Consider the following 21,565-nt stretch of genomic DNA (forward strand, 5'->3'; position numbering starts at 1 on the left):
AGTAACATCGTTATTATAAGACAAGCAGACAACAGCTTTTACCTGAATAGTATCCTAATAATCCATCTGCTTCCAAAATGTATCAACTGCGCGCTATCACCCACAAACACAAAACTCATTAAATCTTTGTTTAGTATTTAAAAGGAAATTTTCCAAATTGATATTGTTTGGAAGATATATGCGCACTGTGTGCATTTTTCTGTATTAGTCATATGGGTAACGTGGCCCCCAATGCAAATCAAATTGTGACTTGTTACTTGTCTTTTATAGAAAATTTACACGTTTAACGGCAGATTCGAATCTGAAGCGCTCGTAAAATCTTCAGAGCATGTTTTGTACGGGAGATAACTCTTCTTGTCATATACCCATAAGTAACCGTCCTCGGACCGTTCTTGGCGGTGACATGGGTTTGAAGGCCTTTTTCGGTTATTTCTCACATATATTTACCTGCACCTGTATTTGTGTCTATTTACAAGGCCTATGTTGGTTTTATAATGTAAGCCCATTGAGATACCAAGCCGCAGTTTAATATGGCCATTGAACTCCGACGCAGATACAAATTCCGAGCCGACCAGTCCTTAATGTGGTTGCTTATTGCCGGCAGAGTAACAACGTCTTTTAGCGTCTCTTGGTGTCCCTGCCACCCTGTCCACAACGTGAATATTTGATATATTCTCGTTAAGATATCGCCCGTCACGAGAACTGCTAACGATGGATGACATACTTATTGCTTTTAAGATTGTGAATTGGGTATGAACCCGTCGAAGCGCCCATAAAATGACTTCAGACAGCACCAGTCTGCGACTGTTCCAAACATTCCAATGCGTGGCAATAGGAGAGATGAACACACGGTCAGATTTGCCTGGCCCTACGTTATCCCTAATGTATTTGTTGACAAAGAACCGATCACGATATCTGAAGAACCAATTTCACGTCCATCCAACGTTATGCACACTGAAAACGCTTGTCTACTGCAGAAATTCTGCAGAATTCTGGTATAACAATATTGAGGAAATACGAGAACATCTCAGACATGTTATGTGTGTATGCGTGAGTGTGTGCGCGTGTGTGTGTGTGCGTGCGTGCGTGTGTGCTGCTAACGACAAATTCAGAGTCAACATTTGGGAGAAAACAGGATTTTGGTAATACGTTAACCAAAATTCACAAACACATCCACTAAACGTGTAATCACAAGAATATGAATACTCCAAAACGTAATCGTACGTCAATAATAAGGACACATGTATCAGATACCGTAGCGATGCTACAGCTTGACATGTTTCCATAAAACGTCGATTGCAGTGTAAACAAAAACAAAATCAATTTGTTGTAATCTCACCTGTAATAATTCCCGTGTCCAGCTGATTGATAACACAGGTAAACAACCTGACGCTTGTTGCTGTTTTGACTCCATTTACACGTCACGTTGAGAATCACTCGATGTGTCGTACATCCACAGAAATCTCAGACTTCCTGCACAGTGATCCATCGTGAATACACCATCCACAAGACTTGTACCACTAGAATCCACACAGTGTACTCTCCAATTTGAGGCACTTTCTAATCCATCTTTACTCCTTCTGGGGTACTTCCCTATCCACCATATAGAATATTCTTTGATCCTTCACATGTTATATGTAAACAAGCTCACATCCAACGGAATATCCCATCCATTTCACAACCATCTGGTTGAATATCCCATCCATTCCACATCCATCTGGTGTAATATCTTAATCATTTCACATCCGACGGAATATCCCATCCATTTCACATCCATCTGGTGTAATATCCAATCCATTCCACATCCATCTGGTGTAATATCCAATCCATTCCACATCCATCTGGTGTAATCTCCAATCCATTCCACATCCATTTGGTGTAATCTCCAATCCATTCCACATCCATCTGGTGCAATATCCAATCCATTCCACATCCATCTGGTGTAATATCCAATCCATGTCACATCCATCTGGTGTAATATCCAATCCATTCCACATCCATTTGGTGTAATATCCAATCCATTCTTCATCCATCTGGTGTAATATCCAATCCATTCCACATCCATCTGGTGGTATATCTTATTCATTTCACATCCGACGGAATATCCCATCCATTTCACAACCACCTGGTGGAATATCCCATCCATTTCACATCCATCTGGGGGTATATCTTTTTCAATTCACATCCGACGGAATATCCCATCCATTTCACATCCATCTGGTGTAATATCCAATCCATTCCACATCCATCTGGTGTAATATCCAATCCATTTCACATCCATCTGGTGTAATATCCAATCCATTCCACATCCATCTGGTGTAATATCCAATCCATTCCACATCAATCTGGTGTAATATCCAATCCATTCCACATCCATTTGGTGTAATATCCAATCCATTCCGCATCCATCTGGTGTAATATCCAATCCATTTCACATCCATCTGGTGGAATATCCCATCCATTGTACATCCAGTCGGTGTAATATCCAATCCATGTCATATTCATTCGTATTACATGGGGTATTATTCCATCTATTTCACACCAGTCTGGTAAAATATCCCATCCATTTGTCATCCTTCAAATGTTGTGTTCCAGTTCTCACATTAAGCCTTTCACATAATTTATGATTTAATATCACATCTATTCCATATCCTTCAGAAAAATATCACATCCATTTACAAAATTCATAGTGCAACATCCCGTCCATTATCATTGATATGGTGAAATCTTCCATCAACTTTGCATCCATCAGGTGTGATATTCCATTCATTTGGCGACGAATCCCTCCAGTTCAAATCCATCTGGTATATCACACAACATCCATTTGAACTCCATCTGGTCTGTACCTTTCCATCTGTTAGCATCCACCGGGAGTTGTACCATTATATTTTCAAATTCACAAAAATATAATTCTTATTCATTTTAGATGTTCTTTAAAATCATGAAATATTTTATCCTGAAAAATTACCTGGGTTGGATTTAAAGTGTGACATCCTTGTGCATTACTCTTGGCGAAATAGAGGATTCACACCCACATGTCACACTATCTTTCTTAAATCCAGTGGGTTTTCTAAATCCATATCATGCATTTGTCGTATTTATCTATAGGATGGAATCAGTTATCCATAGAAGTTTGTCTTTTGGTTGAACGTAGTCTTCTGTCCACGTCATATTCACTATGGTGTAGTGTACAACACAATGTTGTAATGGCCTGTGAGAACATTCCAACAACATGGTGTCCTGGTTCCCAGTGAGTGAATCACAGTTGTCGTGTGATGAAACAGCTTCACACATCATCCGTCACACATGTGACAGCCCGATCTGTATCAGACGCTCATGGATCACATACAGGTAAATCACGGATCACATACAGGTAAATTATGGATCACATACAGGTAAACCATGGATCACATACAGCTAAACCATGGATCACATACAGGTTAAGCACACGTCATATATCCTTCTTTCTGTACCTCACGACAGTGACGATTCCAGGTATCTCTTTTACACATTTAAAAAATAGACATGATAATAATAATCAATATTCAGCTCATATACTTCACAATTTACTTTTAGTATCCTTCTTCTTTCACACAGGACAAACACAATATCACGAAATTGCACATTTTTGCAGCAGAAGGACTTATAAACATTATCCAACATCCTTGTCCTTGTAGATTTCCCGCTGATCCGATTGTTGATTAGCAGCGACACATCCTTGTCATCTCGTGCAGGTTTAATCCACGTGATCAGATCGTACATTCACATGACGTCAGCTTCCTTGAATCAGAATATCCCGGTTGCATACAGGAAATCTGAAAATAACCCCAGAATATGCCACTTTAGCATCATTATGACTCAACATTATTTCTATGCCAATAATATCTAATGAACAAAACAATGGATGTGTTCATGCTGGGAAGATTGCCCCGATATGACGACTGCAAATAAGCAGATTTGGAAGAGATAGATCGGTGGTTAATAGTATGAGCACCAACCACGTCGCTGGGTACGACGACACCAAACAGGCATGCCATCAATCCCTATTTTAAACAAATGCGGGATACTGGGGACCCGTCAGTCGATAAAAATAGAATTTTTCAAGAAATAATCAGAAGAGTCATAGCCAAAATTAGGAAATGGGAACAAAGTCAACTTAAATTTTACAAATATTCGTATTTTGAATAAAATAACAAAAAGATAAATATTCAATAATCGAGTTACACGTTTAAGGCCAGCTTGACAGAAACAATATTAATTCCGGACATGCTAGTATCGACAACCAAAACATACCCACAGTGAAACTACATCCTCATAAATTACAGTTTCTCGCTGTCGAGGAACTCCTTGATCTACCTGCAACGCTCGTCGCGTGTGGTGGGTGAAATCGGTGATCCGATTTTCTCATACAAAACATAAGGTGGACGACTCATCAGTGAACCCACATGCAGATTACGACACCGCCTGCAACCTGATATCAAACCCGTTATGTGAAACCGGTCACAGTGTCGCATCTTCCTAACGAATTAGAAACAGATTTGTTCGGCGCCGAGAAATGCTTTTCAAACGCTCCTCCCTAATGCATATACGAATTCAGGTATTGTTACAAATTCAAAATGAAAAGGTGTTCCCATGTGCGATCAATTTTAATCACAATTCAATTCTAAGCAAATACGAAGGTAAATGTCAATCAAATGAATAAATAGTCGGTTCTGGTGTTAACGTTATTGTCAAATTGTATAAAATACAATGCTCATTATTCAAAAATATCAGTTGGTGAATTGAGAAACGAGACGAGTATTGATGAAATGGTGATCCTTAATTGGCACCCGACATACCACGTCAGTGCCGTTCAGTTTCATTTAAGATTGTTAATTGCCGTCTTTTGTTATGATAAATACCGGCGTGATATGAATTACATATCGCTTTGTGGTCTAATTGGCGAGCGCTTGTGTATATATTGATCTTACTAAAGGTCAACAGAATTCGAATGTGTCGTTGTATTTGATGCAAGCTAATAATGATGAGATGTATGGCATGTGTTGTCATGAGAGTGAGGAGAGAGAGGAGAGAGAAAGAAGGAGAGAGGGATATTTACAAATTAAGAGAATACATTCTGCATATTTGATATTTGATACATATAATTCATTGAGAGAGAGAAGAGAGAGAGAGAGAGAGAGGAGAGGAGAGAGAGTGAGAGAGAGAGAGAGAGAGAGAGAGAGAGAGAGAGAGAGAGAGAGAGAGAGAGAGAGAGAGAGAGAGAGAGAGAGGAGAGAGAGAGAGAGAGAGAGAGAGAGAGAGAGAGAGAGAGAGAGAGAGAGAGAGAGAGAGAGAGAGAGAGAGAGAGAGAGAGAGAGAGAGAGAGAGAGAGAGAGAGAGAGAGAGAGAGAGAGAGAGAGATCTGAAAGTGTCATTAAGAGTAGGGATAGAGAGATGTGAAAGTGTGTCATTACGATTGTTTTAATTTCCTTTCATATGTTCATATCTCACATAACTGTACCTACATCACATTCTTGTATCATTGTGTTCTTGCCATGAATGAACCACAATGTATGATGCCCCGCTTGTACTACATGCTGTAGCGAGGACAACTTCCTCGTCAACATATCTCCACCGTTGCTTTGTTAGTTTCATGAATCTATCGTCCTCACTTGCATGTTAAATCTGACGATAATAACAAACACACGTTCAATGCTCCGGGAGCGAAGACAACAATATTCCACCCGACTTCTACTCTGATAATAACCACACAACTACTTTAAAAAGCTCACAATTCAAGAATAATCAAATATACACTTTCTTCAAGTATAAGTCACAAAGGAAGTCATGAGCTTGTTTAGGAATGAATAATTATATTATTATTATCATATTCTAATTATTATGTTATTATACCACTGGATTGTCTGGTCCAGATTCGATTTGCTTTACAAACAACATCATACAGCTGTACAGCTGCTGAAAGATATATATACTCACGATATAGTCACAGTTGTATCGACTCTGCTTAAAGCTTTTAGAAGATATTGCTTATGAATGTGGAAAGAGTTTTGTCGCTTCTATGGACATTGTTGTGTTATTCTTAAATTTTAAAACTGTAAAGGCGGAACCGACTCTACATATTTACCCAGCTACAGAAAACATACACTAGAAAATCGCATCTGACCAAGTTACAATGTTATCAAAGCATTACCAAGCTAAAACAGTCGCCGATACACTGCTAACTTCAGGTCCATAACATAATTATGATCCCAGTGTTAGATATGTCACCACCAAATAACCACATCTTGTTTGTTTTATCTAAAGCCACCAAACAAAGGTTATATTTTCAATTTTGTTCTTTTGCGTTTTGGTGTAACGGCCATTGGCTATACAGGATTCAACATTATTCAACACGATTCACGATGCGTATGTTAATTTCATCTACAACAAAAGAGTGAAAGACTATCGGGATCTTTGATATCAATATAGATAACATGTCATTGCATGGCATATGGACTATAATTATATGGAAGGATTATTTTTTATTTAACAATATTGCCGTATATACGACAATATTGACATTTATTCTTCACGTTAAATGGTGAAAGTTTGATATGGAATCGAACACTAAGTCCAACTATTTCTCTCGTTTCCAGGAGTTCGAAACAAAGGGGTTCGACTGCTACAAACAATGCATTTAAACGATCTTCATATTACAGATTAGAACATAATTATTCAGTTTTACTCACGTTGCAGTGATTGCACTAATACAGGCAGGCAGATAGTTTGCTCGGACACGTTGACAAAGTTACATTTATTATTCAACTAATTAATTATTGTTTCATGCATAGCCGACAATGTCGACGATATTACGCATGATGGGGTTAAACTCTGTGATCGGGTTCTCAAAAATTATGCTTTTTAATGGGTTTCCTTTTATTTGTTGTTGTTGTTGTTTTTTGTTCGAATCATAAGTAACATAGTCCCCGATGTATCCACAGGCAGAACACGGTAATACCTGCTTCTAGACATTAACCAGATCTCTGGGGCCTATTGGATAAATCATCTACGGCGAGAGATTAAGGTCTGAAGTTCGATCCCCGGCCGCGTCATATTACTTGAGTTTTTAGATGGTACTTGTTATTACCCTGCCTGGAGCATTAAGGGTAAAACAAGGACTAGTCGGTAATACTGAAGTCAGTATACTGATGTAAACATATTTATTTCCAATGAAAGGAACCGGATTGGTAAACAGACAGAAGGTTTATTTAGGCCATGGGCAAAAACAACGATTACAATTTTTGTATGATTGCACAGTCGTGGGTATTTGTGGATGTACATATATAGTTTGATATACAATAATTTGACAGAGAAATGAGGGATGGTAACCCAAGAGTAAATAATTACAGCATATTCATTGTACTTTCCATTTTAAAGATATGATAAACACATTTAGCAATACTAATCAATAGTTGTACATTATTAGTTTGTAACATGTTCACAAACTTTATCATACTTGGTCTGGCAATGACATGCTTTGGTAGATAACGATTTCTTATACTTAAATATTTTGGACAAATGAGCAAGATATGGTATTCATCTTCAACATCGTTCACACAAAATGGACACAGGCGATCGTGTAATGGTGTTTTAGGTGTAGTCCATCTGCCCTTTTCTATCATCAGTGTATGTGAACTCAATCTGAACCGTGTAAGAGCAATTCTATATTTCCTTATATCAATATGTACTAGATACTTTTCAAAATTTAAACAATCTTTAATTTGCAAATATAATCTAGTTTCACTCAAAGAATTTAAATAATTCTTCCACATCTGAGAGTAAATATAAATACGCTGTTTAAATTCTGCTATAAATCCATGGTAATTGCTCAATCCCTGAGAAACCCATAAATAACCGAAGCCATATTTATAGAGTGTAGCTCTTAATAATGTTACCCAATTTTCACCATGAGGGTTCAAATCAGATAATAAAAAGAGTGAATTGTAAATCAGTACTATATATCTATGTGCACTACACTCTAAAATCTTCTTCCAATATTTTAGAATCCTAATCAACCTGTGGACTATCAGTGGATATGCACCTAGTTCGCCATAAACAAATGCAGATGGTGTTGATTTCTTAACGACTAATATATTTTTCATAAATTTTAAATGAACTCTTTCGACAGGTTTAGCCTCCATAAAACCCCACAATTCACAACCGTATGAAAGAACTGGTACTATGACTGAACTGAATAAGTGGTACTGAACATCGACCGATATATGGGGATTATTATTGAATATACGATACAGTGACCCTAACGCCTCTAGACATTGATCAGCTAGTGTCTTTTGTGCTTTAGACAAACTTCCTGATGACGACAGCACTAATCCCAAATATTTAAAGGTCTCCACTACTTTTAGTTCCTCGCCGTTATAAAACCATTTTTCACACTTAGCAATTCTACCACCTTTACAAAATACCACTACTTTTGTTTGTTCAGTGTTAACAACCAATCCCCACTGATAACAGTATTCAGATAACTTATCCAGTCCATCCTGCAAACCTTTAATATTGTTGCTAAATATAACCATGTCGTCTGCAAAAAGGAGTAATAAAAGGAGTAATAAAAAACCAAGACACCATGATCTACGGCTGGTGACAAAGCTTCTACAACATCATTAACAAAAAGCGAAAATAGAATTGGAGATAGATTTTCCCCCTACGAACTCCAAAAAAAGAAACAAAGAATTCTGAATAAGCATCATCTGATTGTCTAACACAGGATTTAACATCACTGTACATTTTCTTAAGTAGTGTAAAAAAAACTTATCCCCAAATGGTATAACTTATACCACAATACATTCCTATTCACATATTCACATACTCGAACGCTTTACGGTATTCAACAAAAGCACATACAATTTTAAGCCCTTTTCAAGAGTTATATTTATAAGTCCATGTAGAACAAAGAGACAATCAACAGTGCTGTAGTCCTCTAAATCCAGCCGTTATTGCTGGAATATTGCTACGGCGTAAAACCCAACTATACTCTACGAGTATACTGTACTTATCACACCAACCTGAAACTCTTACACTCAAGATACCTGTAAATAACTTACTGAAGCAAGATAACAATGTAACACCTCTATAATTATCTGGCAAATACCTGCTGCCCTTCTTATGGATGGGTACAATAACTCCATTAATCCACTCATGGGGAAAATAACCTGTGTCCAGTATGACATTAAATAATGCAGTTAAAGGAGGAACCAGAAGACCAAGTATAAGCTTATATGAATATCGCTCCGGGATACAATGGAGTGAGTGAGTGAGTGAGTTTATTTTTACGCCGCACTCAGCAAATATTCCAGCTATATGGCAGCGGTCTGTAAATAATCGAGTCTGGACCAGACAACCCAGTGATCAACAACATGAGCATCGATCTGCGCAATTGAGAACCGATGACATGTGTCAACCAAGTCAGTGAGCTTGACAACCCGATCCTGTTTGTCGCCTCTTACGACAAGCATAGTCGCCTTTTGTGTCAAGCATGGGTTGCTGAAGACCTATTCTACCCAGGATCTTCACGGGTCGGATACAATGGAAAGAAGAGTAAACATGTCATGATGAATGTACAATGTGAATGATATATAAATGTTGCCAAAACGAGAAATAACGCCAATCATTGTTAAATAGTATATGTCTTATAAACAAATTATTTCTAAATCAAATCTACATTTTAAATTTATAAACGAGTGAACTGAAATTAAAAGTTCTTTGTTTACTATTGAGGAACAGCTTTGGTTTTCAAACAGAATTGATTTTAGGTCAAATCCTTTAGTATAAAAATACGACGTATATCGTTGTAAAGAGTACATGAAAATAAATAATGAGCAGAGTCTGCATAGTTATGGCCACAAGAGTAAGATGATGTTGGAGATATAAATCTTTCATATTTGTGCGCATTATGGTATATTGAATCTTAGTGGAGTACTCGTGTTGACCTGTAGGGTGGTGTCCTGGTAGGTTAGCATTATATAATCGATACTTGTCATTTTTTAAACTTCTGTCGGCAGAGTGGGAAGACACCATAGAATTAACCAGCTAACTAGTCAAGTTCATTTTAGCAGGGGTAGAACAGGTCAGATCGGTGTATTCACTTCCTGATCACTGGACCGTATCATGTTGTTTGAACCTGTAGGCAGTATGGGAATACACCACTGTTCAGAACAGACAGACAGACAGAGAGCCAGACAGATAGACAGGTTTACAAGTGCAATAATAATGAACCCAATGTTACAACCCCCACCCACCCCCATTTAACCCCCATTTCACCCAACCTAGGTGTCATCTACCGGTTCATGCACTACGGACACCTCAATTTCTGTACACATACAGTACAGCCCAGGTTGTTCGTCTCATGTCAGTCCTTATTAGCGGGGTTCACTGTAGATCAAGTCAATATATTACCACAAATAAAACCTACACCACACAATACTAATTCGGATCCCACCTATTCCAGCATTTCAAAATCAAATTTATACGCCATCAACTTTAAAACAAAAATCAATAATTTTAATTAATAAGTCATCTCATTGTCAGAGCGTCCTCGTGTGGAACCAAAGTGAACCAACTGACCTTCACGCGACACCTATTTCACTGAACGGTCTCACGTGAAACAAACAACCCTAATGAACCGATGCTGATATCCATTACATCAAAAATACACTTGTCTTACCCGTCTGTTCGTTGAGCCAACGTTCTCAAGCGGATCACTGGAGTACTAATTGACCCGAAAGTGATAGGTATTTCGCCGGAGGTCATCCCTTGAAACAAACAAGCTATCAACAACCGGTGCCTATTTCACCCATACGGATCTGTCACACCGCAGAGCAGGGCATTATGTGACACTTATTGAAATATACATGATAATGACAGGCAGGCATATTCAGCCAGTTTACAAACATTCATTTCGATCCTAGCCAACAATGGGAACAGTAGTTGTGTTGTTAAATATTCTAAGTATTGTTATCGTGCTATTCAGAACTTCAGTCACCTGACAACATATGGAGGATGGTCCTCTGTCACTGAAACGATGTGTCTTTTCTCTCTCAGTATCGCATTGTTGTTTTACAATCACACCGGATTCACGAGGGTGTAGTTATTGTTGTAATGGTTTGTACGTATCAATATTTACTGACATAATTTATTGTGAATAACGTACACTATAGAAACTATTTCTATACACAGATGAATATTTATATTGTGTACATTTCATATAAAGGCGTGCTGATTGTATGCGCTTCGTATCTGTCGTTTGTTCAGTAAAACAGGTGGTGGTTGAATGAACGATAAAGGCATTAGACGTATACTATTTGTAAGTGATAACAAAAATAAATATTAATAAAGCTAGTCGGGATGCAGAGAAATAATTTCAAGGGGGACAAAGAAGAGTGTCCTCTCATATGCATGTGTACTTTGACAATCGACACGTGCAGCTAAGAAACTGAGTGAGTGAGTATGTGTTAACGCCGTTTTCAGCGACATTCCAGCAATATCACGTCCGGGGACACCAGAAATGGGCTTCAGACATTGTACCCATGTTGGGAACCGAACCGGGGCCTTCGGCGTGACGAGCCAACGCTTTAACCACTGGGCTACCCCACCGCCCGCTAAGAAACTGAAACTTGAAAGTATTCAACATGCTAGGGCGAGGGCGATCATGCAGGCATTACATCGACGTACTAACGTTATTTCGATTTTTTTTTGAAAATATAGAAAAAATAAATAGTTAAATCGCCTGTTTACGGGAAGGTATTAAAATACAGATATAGGCTATATCATGTTTTGAAAATCAATAGGGTGTAGATATCACATGCCGACATAATATTGACGATATCGCGTTTTAAGAGTATTGGAGTAGACATTGTATATCAGCATTCTACATGGTGTAGATATGATATATCGACATTCTACAGAGTAGGGATCAGGGATATCATATATCGGTGATCAGGTGATATCACATTTCGAAACGCTGATGGACGGCTATTTAATATGTCAACACTTTGTGACGAGAGGATATCACATATGGACACTTCAACGTAAGATCACATTTCGACGCTTCATAAGATGGTGATATCACATATCGAAGTTCTTCAGGGATATGATATCACATGTCGAGGGTATATACTTGCTGATATATATCGACGTTCTAAGGTGGTATCACAATTTGTGCTGCCCTGTACAGCGTGATGATATCACATGTCACCGCTTTGAAGGGCGGACATATCACATATGGGTTGGGATATCACATATAAACGCTTACTGGATGGTGATATCACATATCGACGCTTTACGGTTTACGATCTAAATTCATTCCCGACACACTCACTCAACCACTTACCGACCAATCTGCCCATCCGTTTCCTCACCCCACTTACCGACCAATCTGCCCATCCGTTTACTTACTCCTTTGCAGACCAATCTGCCCACCCGTTTACTCACCCCACTTACCGACTCATCTGCCCATCCGTTTACTTACTCCTTTGCAGACCAATCTGCCCATCCGTTTCCTCACCCCACTTACCGACCAATCTGCCCATCCGTTTACTCACCCCACTAACCGACTCATCTGCCCATCCGTTTACTCACCCCACTTACCGACCAATCTGCCCATCCGTTTACTCACCCCACTTACCGACCAATCTGCCCATCCGTTTACTCACCCCACTAACCGACCCATCTGCCCATCCGTTTACTCACCCCACTTACCGACCCATCTGCCCATCCGTTTACTTACCCACTTACAGACCCATCTGTCCATCCGTTTACTTACCCACTTACCGACCAATCTGCCCATCCGTTTACTCACCCACTAACTGACAAATCTGCCCATCTGTTTACTCATCCCACTTACCGACCCATCTGCCCATCCGTTTACTCACCCCACTTACCGACCGATCTACCCATCCGTTTACTCACCCCGCTAACAGACCCATCTGTCCATCCGTTTACTCACCCCACTTACCAACCAATCTGCCCATCCGTTTACTCATCCCACTTACAGACCCAACTGCCCATCCGTTTACTCACCCCACTTAAGCTTACCAACCAATCTGCCTATCCGTTTACTCATCCCACTTAAGCTTACCAACCAATCTGCCCATCCGTTTACTCATCCCACTTACAGACCCATCTGCTCATCCGTTTACTCATCCCACTTACCAACCAATCTGTCCATCCGTTTACTCATCCCACTTACAGACCCATCTGCCCATCCGTTAACTTACCTAACTTACCGACCCATCTGCCCATCCGTTTACTTACCTAACTTACCGACCCATCTGCCCATCCGTTTACTTACCCACTTACAGACCCACCTGTCCGTCCGTTTACTCACCCACTTACAGACCAATCTGTCCATCCGTTTACTCACCAACTTATAGACCAATCTGGCATCCGTTTACTCACGGCACCTATAGGTCCACGCACTCACACACTCACCAACACATTCACTTGCCCATCCACTTAATCACAATGCCACCCATTACACGTTCACTCATCAGCTAACTCACTCGCTCACCCACTTATAGACCCACCCACTCACACACTTACCGACCAATTAACTCGTCCATCCGCCCACCTTCACGCTAATTAACCATCCGCCCTGTCTCTATAACATCCAAGAAAGGAAGTCCCATGCAACCTGGGTAAAGAACCCAGCAGAAGCCTCTGAACACCCACAAGGATCTGATTCATCCCCATCCTCATCTCCACACTTAAGTACTTCAGCTCATAACATCACACTTGATATTAATTCCCCCGAACTAACATGCAGAACCGACACCTATTTAAACCCAAGTCCTCCAGACGAGTATAAATATTTGGGAATATTATAACTGCCTTTGAAACGCTTCAGGCTTGCTCAAGACAGCTGTTCAGTGTCTAAACACCAGACACCACCCATGTAGATCCGATTCATAACCGTCTTACGACCTCAATAGCAAACACCAAATGCTGCAAGCTTCAAATACACATATATCTCTATGCTCAGGCGTTGCTTAAACGTGCTACACAAATAAACGACCTTTGAGTATTCAAAAATACTATTTCATGAAAAATATATGTCGTGTTTGGGATGAACTACACAAGTGATAAAACTATTTCACGCGTGGTTTATCACAAATATTTGACTGTCTGTATTAAGTCGGTGTTACATGATACGTTAATGCGGGTTAATAAGCGCTCTTCATGAAACTCCCCTGCATATCTTCAGCTGGTCGGTTCATGAACGTCATAGATGCATTGCATACGCGGTAACGCTAGAAAAAGTGAATTATATAAAGAATATAAATCATTGTTGCAACACCGTGTAACTAAAATTAGACATCAACAAAACCATTTTACAGACAGTTCTGTTCTCTTGGAATAAAATATGAGTGAGTGAGTATAGTTATACGCCGCTTTTAGCAATATTCCAGCAACATCACGGCGGGGGACACCAGGAATGGGCTTCACACATTGTGCCCATGTGGGGAATCGAACCCTGGTCTTCAGTGTGACAAGTGAACGCTTTAACCACCTGGCTACCCAACCGCCTGAATAAAATAGGACAACTCTCAGTTAGATATTCTGAACCAAAGGGAGGAATGACTACAGTATGTGTGTAAATGTCCAGGCGTTAAGCGGGTTCAGATAACATACAAGGTTCCCAATGGCTGTCAGTGGTGTGTGCATCATGAACTGGAAAAAGATGTCAAATCGTAACCCGTAGACCTTCACCACGAGCTGACAAACCTAAAAGTAATCAGTGCAAACCGAGAATCGAACATAGGGTAAGAAGATTCTGGCACACTTAAATGAGGCCACTCTGTTCAGTAAATTACGGTAAGACTAGGTCACCCATGTTTAAAAACGTTGAACGTTTATAGTACAAATACTGTGTCAAATATACATATCGGGAAGGATAGTGTACCATTTTGGAATGAAAAGAATGTACATGCTCCAAGACACCATTCACCACGGGGGTGCAACCATGGCTTGCCTGGTAATCAGAAAATATAATGTGGTTATTAAAAACGCATACTGCTTGTATATGTGAGAGACGTACCATAAGAAAAATGGTCTGATTGAGTGAAATATTACACAAACCTGTTTTGGTGTCAGTAAATATTCCAGCTCAAACGGTGACACACATAGTCCTTCATGACCAACACAACCCATATCCTTAGACTCATTCTCCAGCTGCCTCGTATAGATCAGGTGTCTTACAGCTGTGACATCAGCTGCAGTTGTAGGTACACACACATGAGCTGTAGGTTCTTCAAAACAGTCCAACCAAACACCACTCGACTCAAGCATCAACGATCCCTCCACATCAACAGCCACACAAAATGATTCCGACGAAGAATCTCGAAAACACAGCAACAAAAGACCCATATTAATGTTCTGTGCATTACCGGCTGTGGTAAACAATAGGCTTTGAATTATGGACGGCAGCCCGTATTTGGAAACAGGGTCAGGTACCTTATCCCGAAACACCAAAAGAGCCCATACACCATCAAGATAGCATTGTAGACAGAACAACGACTTCAGCATGGCCTGGACAACGCCAATTGAAAAGCGTGAATATACCTTTACGGAATATATTGTGAACTGAGGCAGCCATTTCCCGTATCGTTTGTCCAAATTGAATGGCGATTGGGCCCTTCACAGATAGACTAGCTCTTTTTACATGTGCGTATCTGTGTAGCTAGGTAGAGTTCTTTCTCTTTCTCAATACGCTGGAATGTTACAAAGCAGAATAGAACATAAAAGAGTTTTTCTCCAAGCGCGAAATGCGATACGTAATACCTAGCTAGAGTCTCCAGCCATTCTTCCCCAAAGACCTCCAACAACAATAGCCAAGACTATAGGCTTTGGGGAGAGAATAGCAAAAGCTTTTTCGTATTGTTCGAATTTAACTTTGTTATTTTCGTGGTGTAATTGTAGTACAGTCTGCTTGCTAAGCATTACTCCTTCGGTTAACACATTGTTCGGAGGAGCTTTCGCACACAACTTGCAGTGAAAGACCTACGAGATAATATAGCTATTCAGATCGGATTTGGGTTTTACAAATCCGTTTGTCGGTCATGTGAATACAGCCCAGCCTTTGATTGTCCCATGATAAAGTTGACTAACAATAAACTCACTTAATCAAATTTTCCCATGGACGATCGGATTCTCTACCTATCTACTGAACGGTTGTATTGGGACAATGCAGCATGCGATCTTGCCTTCGATAATGATCTATAGCTTTCCTTCTAAAGCACTTTCACAATGGTCGTAACGAGAAGACAGCCTGTACGATTTTATACACGCTGAATATAAGTTGAATATAAGCTGAATATACGTTTCTTCAGTGGATTGCCTTCGGTTTACATATTAAACCAGTGTATGAAATAAGGCACGTCCGACCACCCGAGACGCTCTAGATTTCTGACGGACGGTCTAAATTTACAGCTATCCACCCCGATGATCTGGTATAAATTTTTGATCTTCCATACAATTCAACATATTTGGTCTGGTTAAATCCATTTTGGGGTGGTAACATTTTGAAGTTACCAGCCCTGATGTCTGGCTGGGTTTTTGGCTTATTTCATACACTGATTAAATATATAATTGAAAACGTTAAATTATTGTTTTGTTTATGTGAAACAATGTTGCTGAAATACGTGGTTTTAATGAAAGTAATATAAAGTGTGTACATGCTTGCGATCGAGTTGAGTTTGACCCGGCTTTGACCCGTATTTCTCTAATGTGGCGTCTGTGATGGTGGAACGGTCCATGAACATATTTACTTTATGGCGTTTCTTGTATGGGGATTGAATACTCCCCAGGGAGTTGGGAATGCGACATTCATACACACTGATCTGTTGACCCGGTAAAAAGGTCATTCAATTTGAGAATGTTTCTTTGTGACGAGCAGTGTTTGTTTCAGGTATCCGTATCATTATCATTTGGTCGTGAAACATTTCTGTTATTAATAAAACATATCGAAAATGTTCATAGATTATATTTTATGCAAAAAATATTGATGAATTACGATATAGAAAGCCCACATAGAACCATATACAGACACATGGTCGAGTCACTACAAAACAGGTGACTGAACCGAAACGTCAAGCTTTCATACTTCACTTTATAAAAATACTGCTAGTTTACAAGTCATTCACTGAAGCGAATAGACCTACCTGTATGTGAATTATCAACTCCCCCTGTTGCTGTATCCGTATCTGTGATGTATCTGTGACCACGTCTCCCTTGCAGGTAATCCAGTAGTACCACACGCTTCAGTCGCCGTCTAGTAACTTAGTCTGGTCTCTGATATTACCGCTAGACCTTCACCAATTATCACTCACGTCCTCGGGAAATACACAGCCTGTTGGCGTACAATACGAGTTAACAGAGGTATTACGCCTTCTTGCGTCTTCTCCGCCTTTAAGTTTCTGGTCAGATTTTAGTAGCCACTTCCGGGTGTGGTCACGTGGACGTTTGATGTTTGCATCATTAGTGCAAATGACCAGAGGGCTGTCGTTACAGTTGGTGGTCAGTTTATTTGAATGTTTTCGTTTTCTTTGATGTTTTTTCGCTATTGTAAATGCATATGGTTGCATTGTTGCGGTGGTGGTAGTTGATGACTTGTTGCCTTCCAGATGTTGTGGAAGACGTTTGCAGCAACGATGTGAACGGACGGGGATTATCAGATGGTGAGCTGTTGGCGACTTGTAGATCGTTGGTTCGTCCATGGCTTTGTCTTGTCAACTCGCCTGAAAAATACATGTATGGATGATATAGTAAGCAATATCGCAATGGTCATGTCATGTTCACATGCTTACAAGTAGTACAGTGTTAATATTATTGGACATTACCACAGTTATACCACTGCCAGTCATATCAACGCGCCTGAAAATATATGTGGGGATGATTAGTAAGCAAAGCCACACTGGGTCTTGTCGTGTCCACGCTTACAAGCAGTACAGTGTTAATATTGCCGTTCTTGTATTCGTACCATTGCCAGTCTAGTTTACGTCTTACTTGCATGAAATGTAAATGTCGGGTTTAAGGACTTAATGGAGTCTACATTATCTCAATAAGTCTCGGCATGACAAAATACATACTAGAACAAAATATAACTGTTACATTATAGTATTTCCTCATTCTTTTTGTACATGTGTTTATACACTGTACACTTTTACAGCGGTCAGACTGACCTCTCTTGCCACGCCAATGCAGGGGTTAAGACAGTTGTTGGCTGCATGTTCTGAACGGTATTCGTCAACTAACTGAATTGTCAACATACAATTAACACGTCTTTGTGAAATGCCCATAAATACACCTATGCTATGATATACACATATAAATGAAGAAAACACAGCATCGTATTTGCGAAAAGGTTAATTTGTAACAACATTCCAGTGACATGAGTGTGGTCTGTAAATAACCGAGCCTGGTCCAGGCGAGTGACTGACATCATGAGCATCAACCTGAGCTACAGGGGGATACAAGGACACGCATAAAAAAAATGGTGAAATTTAGGATAAAGAAACGAGGGTAAAACTTATAAATACCGTGTGAAAGTGGAAAAATTAAATAAACAACCCAAACGGACCAGTGACTGATGAACCAGACTTTCTCTATTTGTAAGAATGACACTTTGAAGGAGTGTAATACTTCCTCAACATCATCAAGTTCCTGCTATTCACGGACCTATCTTAACCTGATATCGCACAACTACCTCTGACGTACGCCAGCCATCATGGCGCCAGGGATGTCAACTGCTTGTCAAGAAATGTTTTGGTAACGTTTCCTATATATTGTGTCTTCCAACATGGTTTACTACAGAAAGCCGGTAAGTATCGAGCCTTCGGGAACCTGTTTGAAGTCCGGCCCAATTAAACAAAGAAAGTAAACGACGAGGACATGCGCACACCATTAGAGGTCTGTTGCAACCATTGTGAAACGTGTGAAATATGATACAACGGTAATATTTAGATTCAGCGCTGTATGAAAAGGCGAAACTTTAGCCTAATGGGCAACTAACGCGCAGTGTTTTATCGAATCATAAAATGCTGATTCGTGTTTATCCATTATACTATAATTTATATTGGTCTCATGCCGCATTGTCTCGAATGGTGCTGCGTATATATTCATAGATGACATCACAATAGAAAATGCGTTATGCACGTGCAACTTGATATACGCATTTGATGTCATTTGATACTGACTGGTGCATTTGGATGAGGAAATTGGAGACAAATAGGTAGGCTAACGAAGGCTTGTTTGTTATTGGCTAACACGAGCTGCCTGAAAGGAACATACAACACCCTGTTTATTGCGGCTGTTTGGTTAATTAGGTATTACGTTTTGAAAAATGATAGGCTTTCTGCTTAGCATTAGATAATTAGAGCATGACGTTATAATTATATATTTCATATGAGCAGATCGATGGGTACTTACGTTTGTGAACGTAAGGCATGATGTTTGGTTTTCGTTCAACGGGTTACGTATTCACATGTTAGAGACTGGTAGTACATATAGAAATGTGATTGTGTTAGGGGTCGTGCGGTTTGGATGGATATATTGTAGTGCGGTTGTGTCATAGCCGGGTACAGTTTGGTAGTACATATAGAAATGTGATTGTGTTAGGGGTCGTGCGGTTTGGATGGATATATTGTAGTGTCGTTGTGTCATAGCCAGGTACAGCTTGGTAGTACATATAGAAATGTGATTGTGTTAGGGGTCGTGCGGTCTGGAGGGATATATTGTAGTGCGGTTGTGTCATAGCCAGGTACAGCTTGGTAGTACATATAGAAATGTGATTGTGTTAGGGGTCGTGCGGTCTGGAGGGATATATTGTAGTGCGGTTGTGTCATAGCCAGGTACAGCTTGGTAGTACATATAGAAATGTGATTGTGTTAGGGTCGTGCGGTTTGGATGGATATATTGTAGAGCGGTTGTGTCATAGCCAGGTACAGTTTGGTAGTACATATAGAAATGTGATTGTGTTAGGGGTCGTGCGGTTTGGATGGATATATTGTAGTGCGGTTGTGTCATAGCCAGGTACAACTTGGTTGTACATATAGAAATGTGATTGTGTTAGGGGTCGTGCGGTTTGGAGGGATACATAAATTGTAGAGCGGTTGTGTCATAGCCAGGTACAGCTTGGTAGTACATATAGAAATGTGATTGTGTTAGGGGTCGTGCGGTTTGGAGGGATATATTGTAGTGCAGTTGTGTCATAGCCAGGTACAGCTTGGTAGTACATATAGAAATGTGATTGTGTTAGGGGTCGTGCGGTTTGGAGGGATATATTGTAGTGTGGTTGTGTCATAGCCAGGTACAGCTTGGTAGTACATATAGAAATGTGATTGTGTTAGGGGTCGTGCGGTTTGGAGGGATATATTGTAGTGCGGTTGTGTCATAGCCAGGTACAACTTGGTAGTACATATAGAAATGTGATTGTGTTAGGGGTCGTGCGGTTTGGATGGATATATTGTAGTGTGGTTGTGTCATAGCCGGGTACAGTTTGGTAGTACATATAGAAATGTGATTGTGTTAGGGGTCGTGCGGTTTGGAGGGATATATTGTAGAGCGGTTGTCACAGCCAGGTACAGCTTGGTAGTACATATAGAAATGTGATTGTGTTAGGGGTCGTGCGGTTTGGAGGGATACATAAATTGTAGAGCGGTTGTGTCATAGCCAGGTACAGCTTGGTAGTACATATAGAAATGTGATTGTGTAAGGGGTCGTGCGGTTTGGAGGGATATATTGTAGTGCGGTTGTGTCATAGCCAGGTACAGCTTGGTAGTACATATAGAAATGTGATTGTGTTAGGGTTGTGCAGTTTGGATGGATATATTGCAGTGTCGCTGTGTCATAACCGGGTACAGTTTGGAAGCACAGATAGTAGTGTGAATATGGTAGGGGTCGTGCAGGTGATACACCAAAAAGGGGAAGTTATGGTTGCAAACTTCTGTATTTTGAATGACGACGTTTGGGTGTATATTACTCCTTCACCATGTGAATGATATCAACAATTACACACAGTTCATAATTAACATCTCCCATCGTTTATTCCTCCTTTTAAATCATTTTACATGATGCAGACCAATTTGTTTCAGGCAAGACAACCCGTGAAGGTCCGGGTTAGAATATTGATCTTCAGTACCCGCACCCATGCTTGAGTGCGGCCTAAAACTAAACTCACTAACTCACTCACTCAGGCAAGACAACCTTTCACGCACAATGTCATACATGTAAAATCGGTTTGGCTCCACCAGCATGTTCAGTTTTAGAGCAATCCACTTCACTGAAACCTGGCATCTCCTCAAAAATGAACATATCCCTGATCGGTCAGAACCAATCTTTCGGGGCATTTGATAAAAGAGAGGCTTTAATCCCAGAAATCAGAGTGCTGCTAACCTCCTTTCATCCTATCACAACCGACCCCGCCAGGCAGAAGACCGTCTCCTCCTGCATTGAAAATGACACTAATTTCTTCTCCTTCCTGAAAACGAATCCAACACAGGCAAACAAACATATT

The 21,565-nt window shown here is 40.0% G+C and overlaps 1 long non-coding RNA gene across 1 annotated transcript in view; it reads right to left on the bottom strand.

Annotated features, from left to right (window-relative positions):
• Positions 1-2,206: 2,206 nt before the first annotated feature.
• LOC124285324 overlaps positions 2,207-21,565 on the bottom strand; it is a 37,853-nt gene continuing 18,494 nt past the window's right edge. Inside the window, exons 2-3 of the long non-coding RNA XR_006900789.1 lie at positions 17,214-17,789; positions 2,207-3,815 (exon numbers count right to left, since the gene is read on the bottom strand). This is a non-coding gene — a long non-coding RNA (uncharacterized LOC124285324). The remainder of the gene's footprint in view (positions 3,816-17,213; positions 17,790-21,565) is intronic.

Source organism: Haliotis rubra, unplaced genomic scaffold (genome assembly GCF_003918875.1).
Source record: "Haliotis rubra isolate DU_JTF1 unplaced genomic scaffold, ASM391887v1 Scf359, whole genome shotgun sequence".
Lineage (NCBI taxonomy): Eukaryota > Metazoa > Mollusca > Gastropoda > Lepetellida > Haliotidae > Haliotis > Haliotis rubra.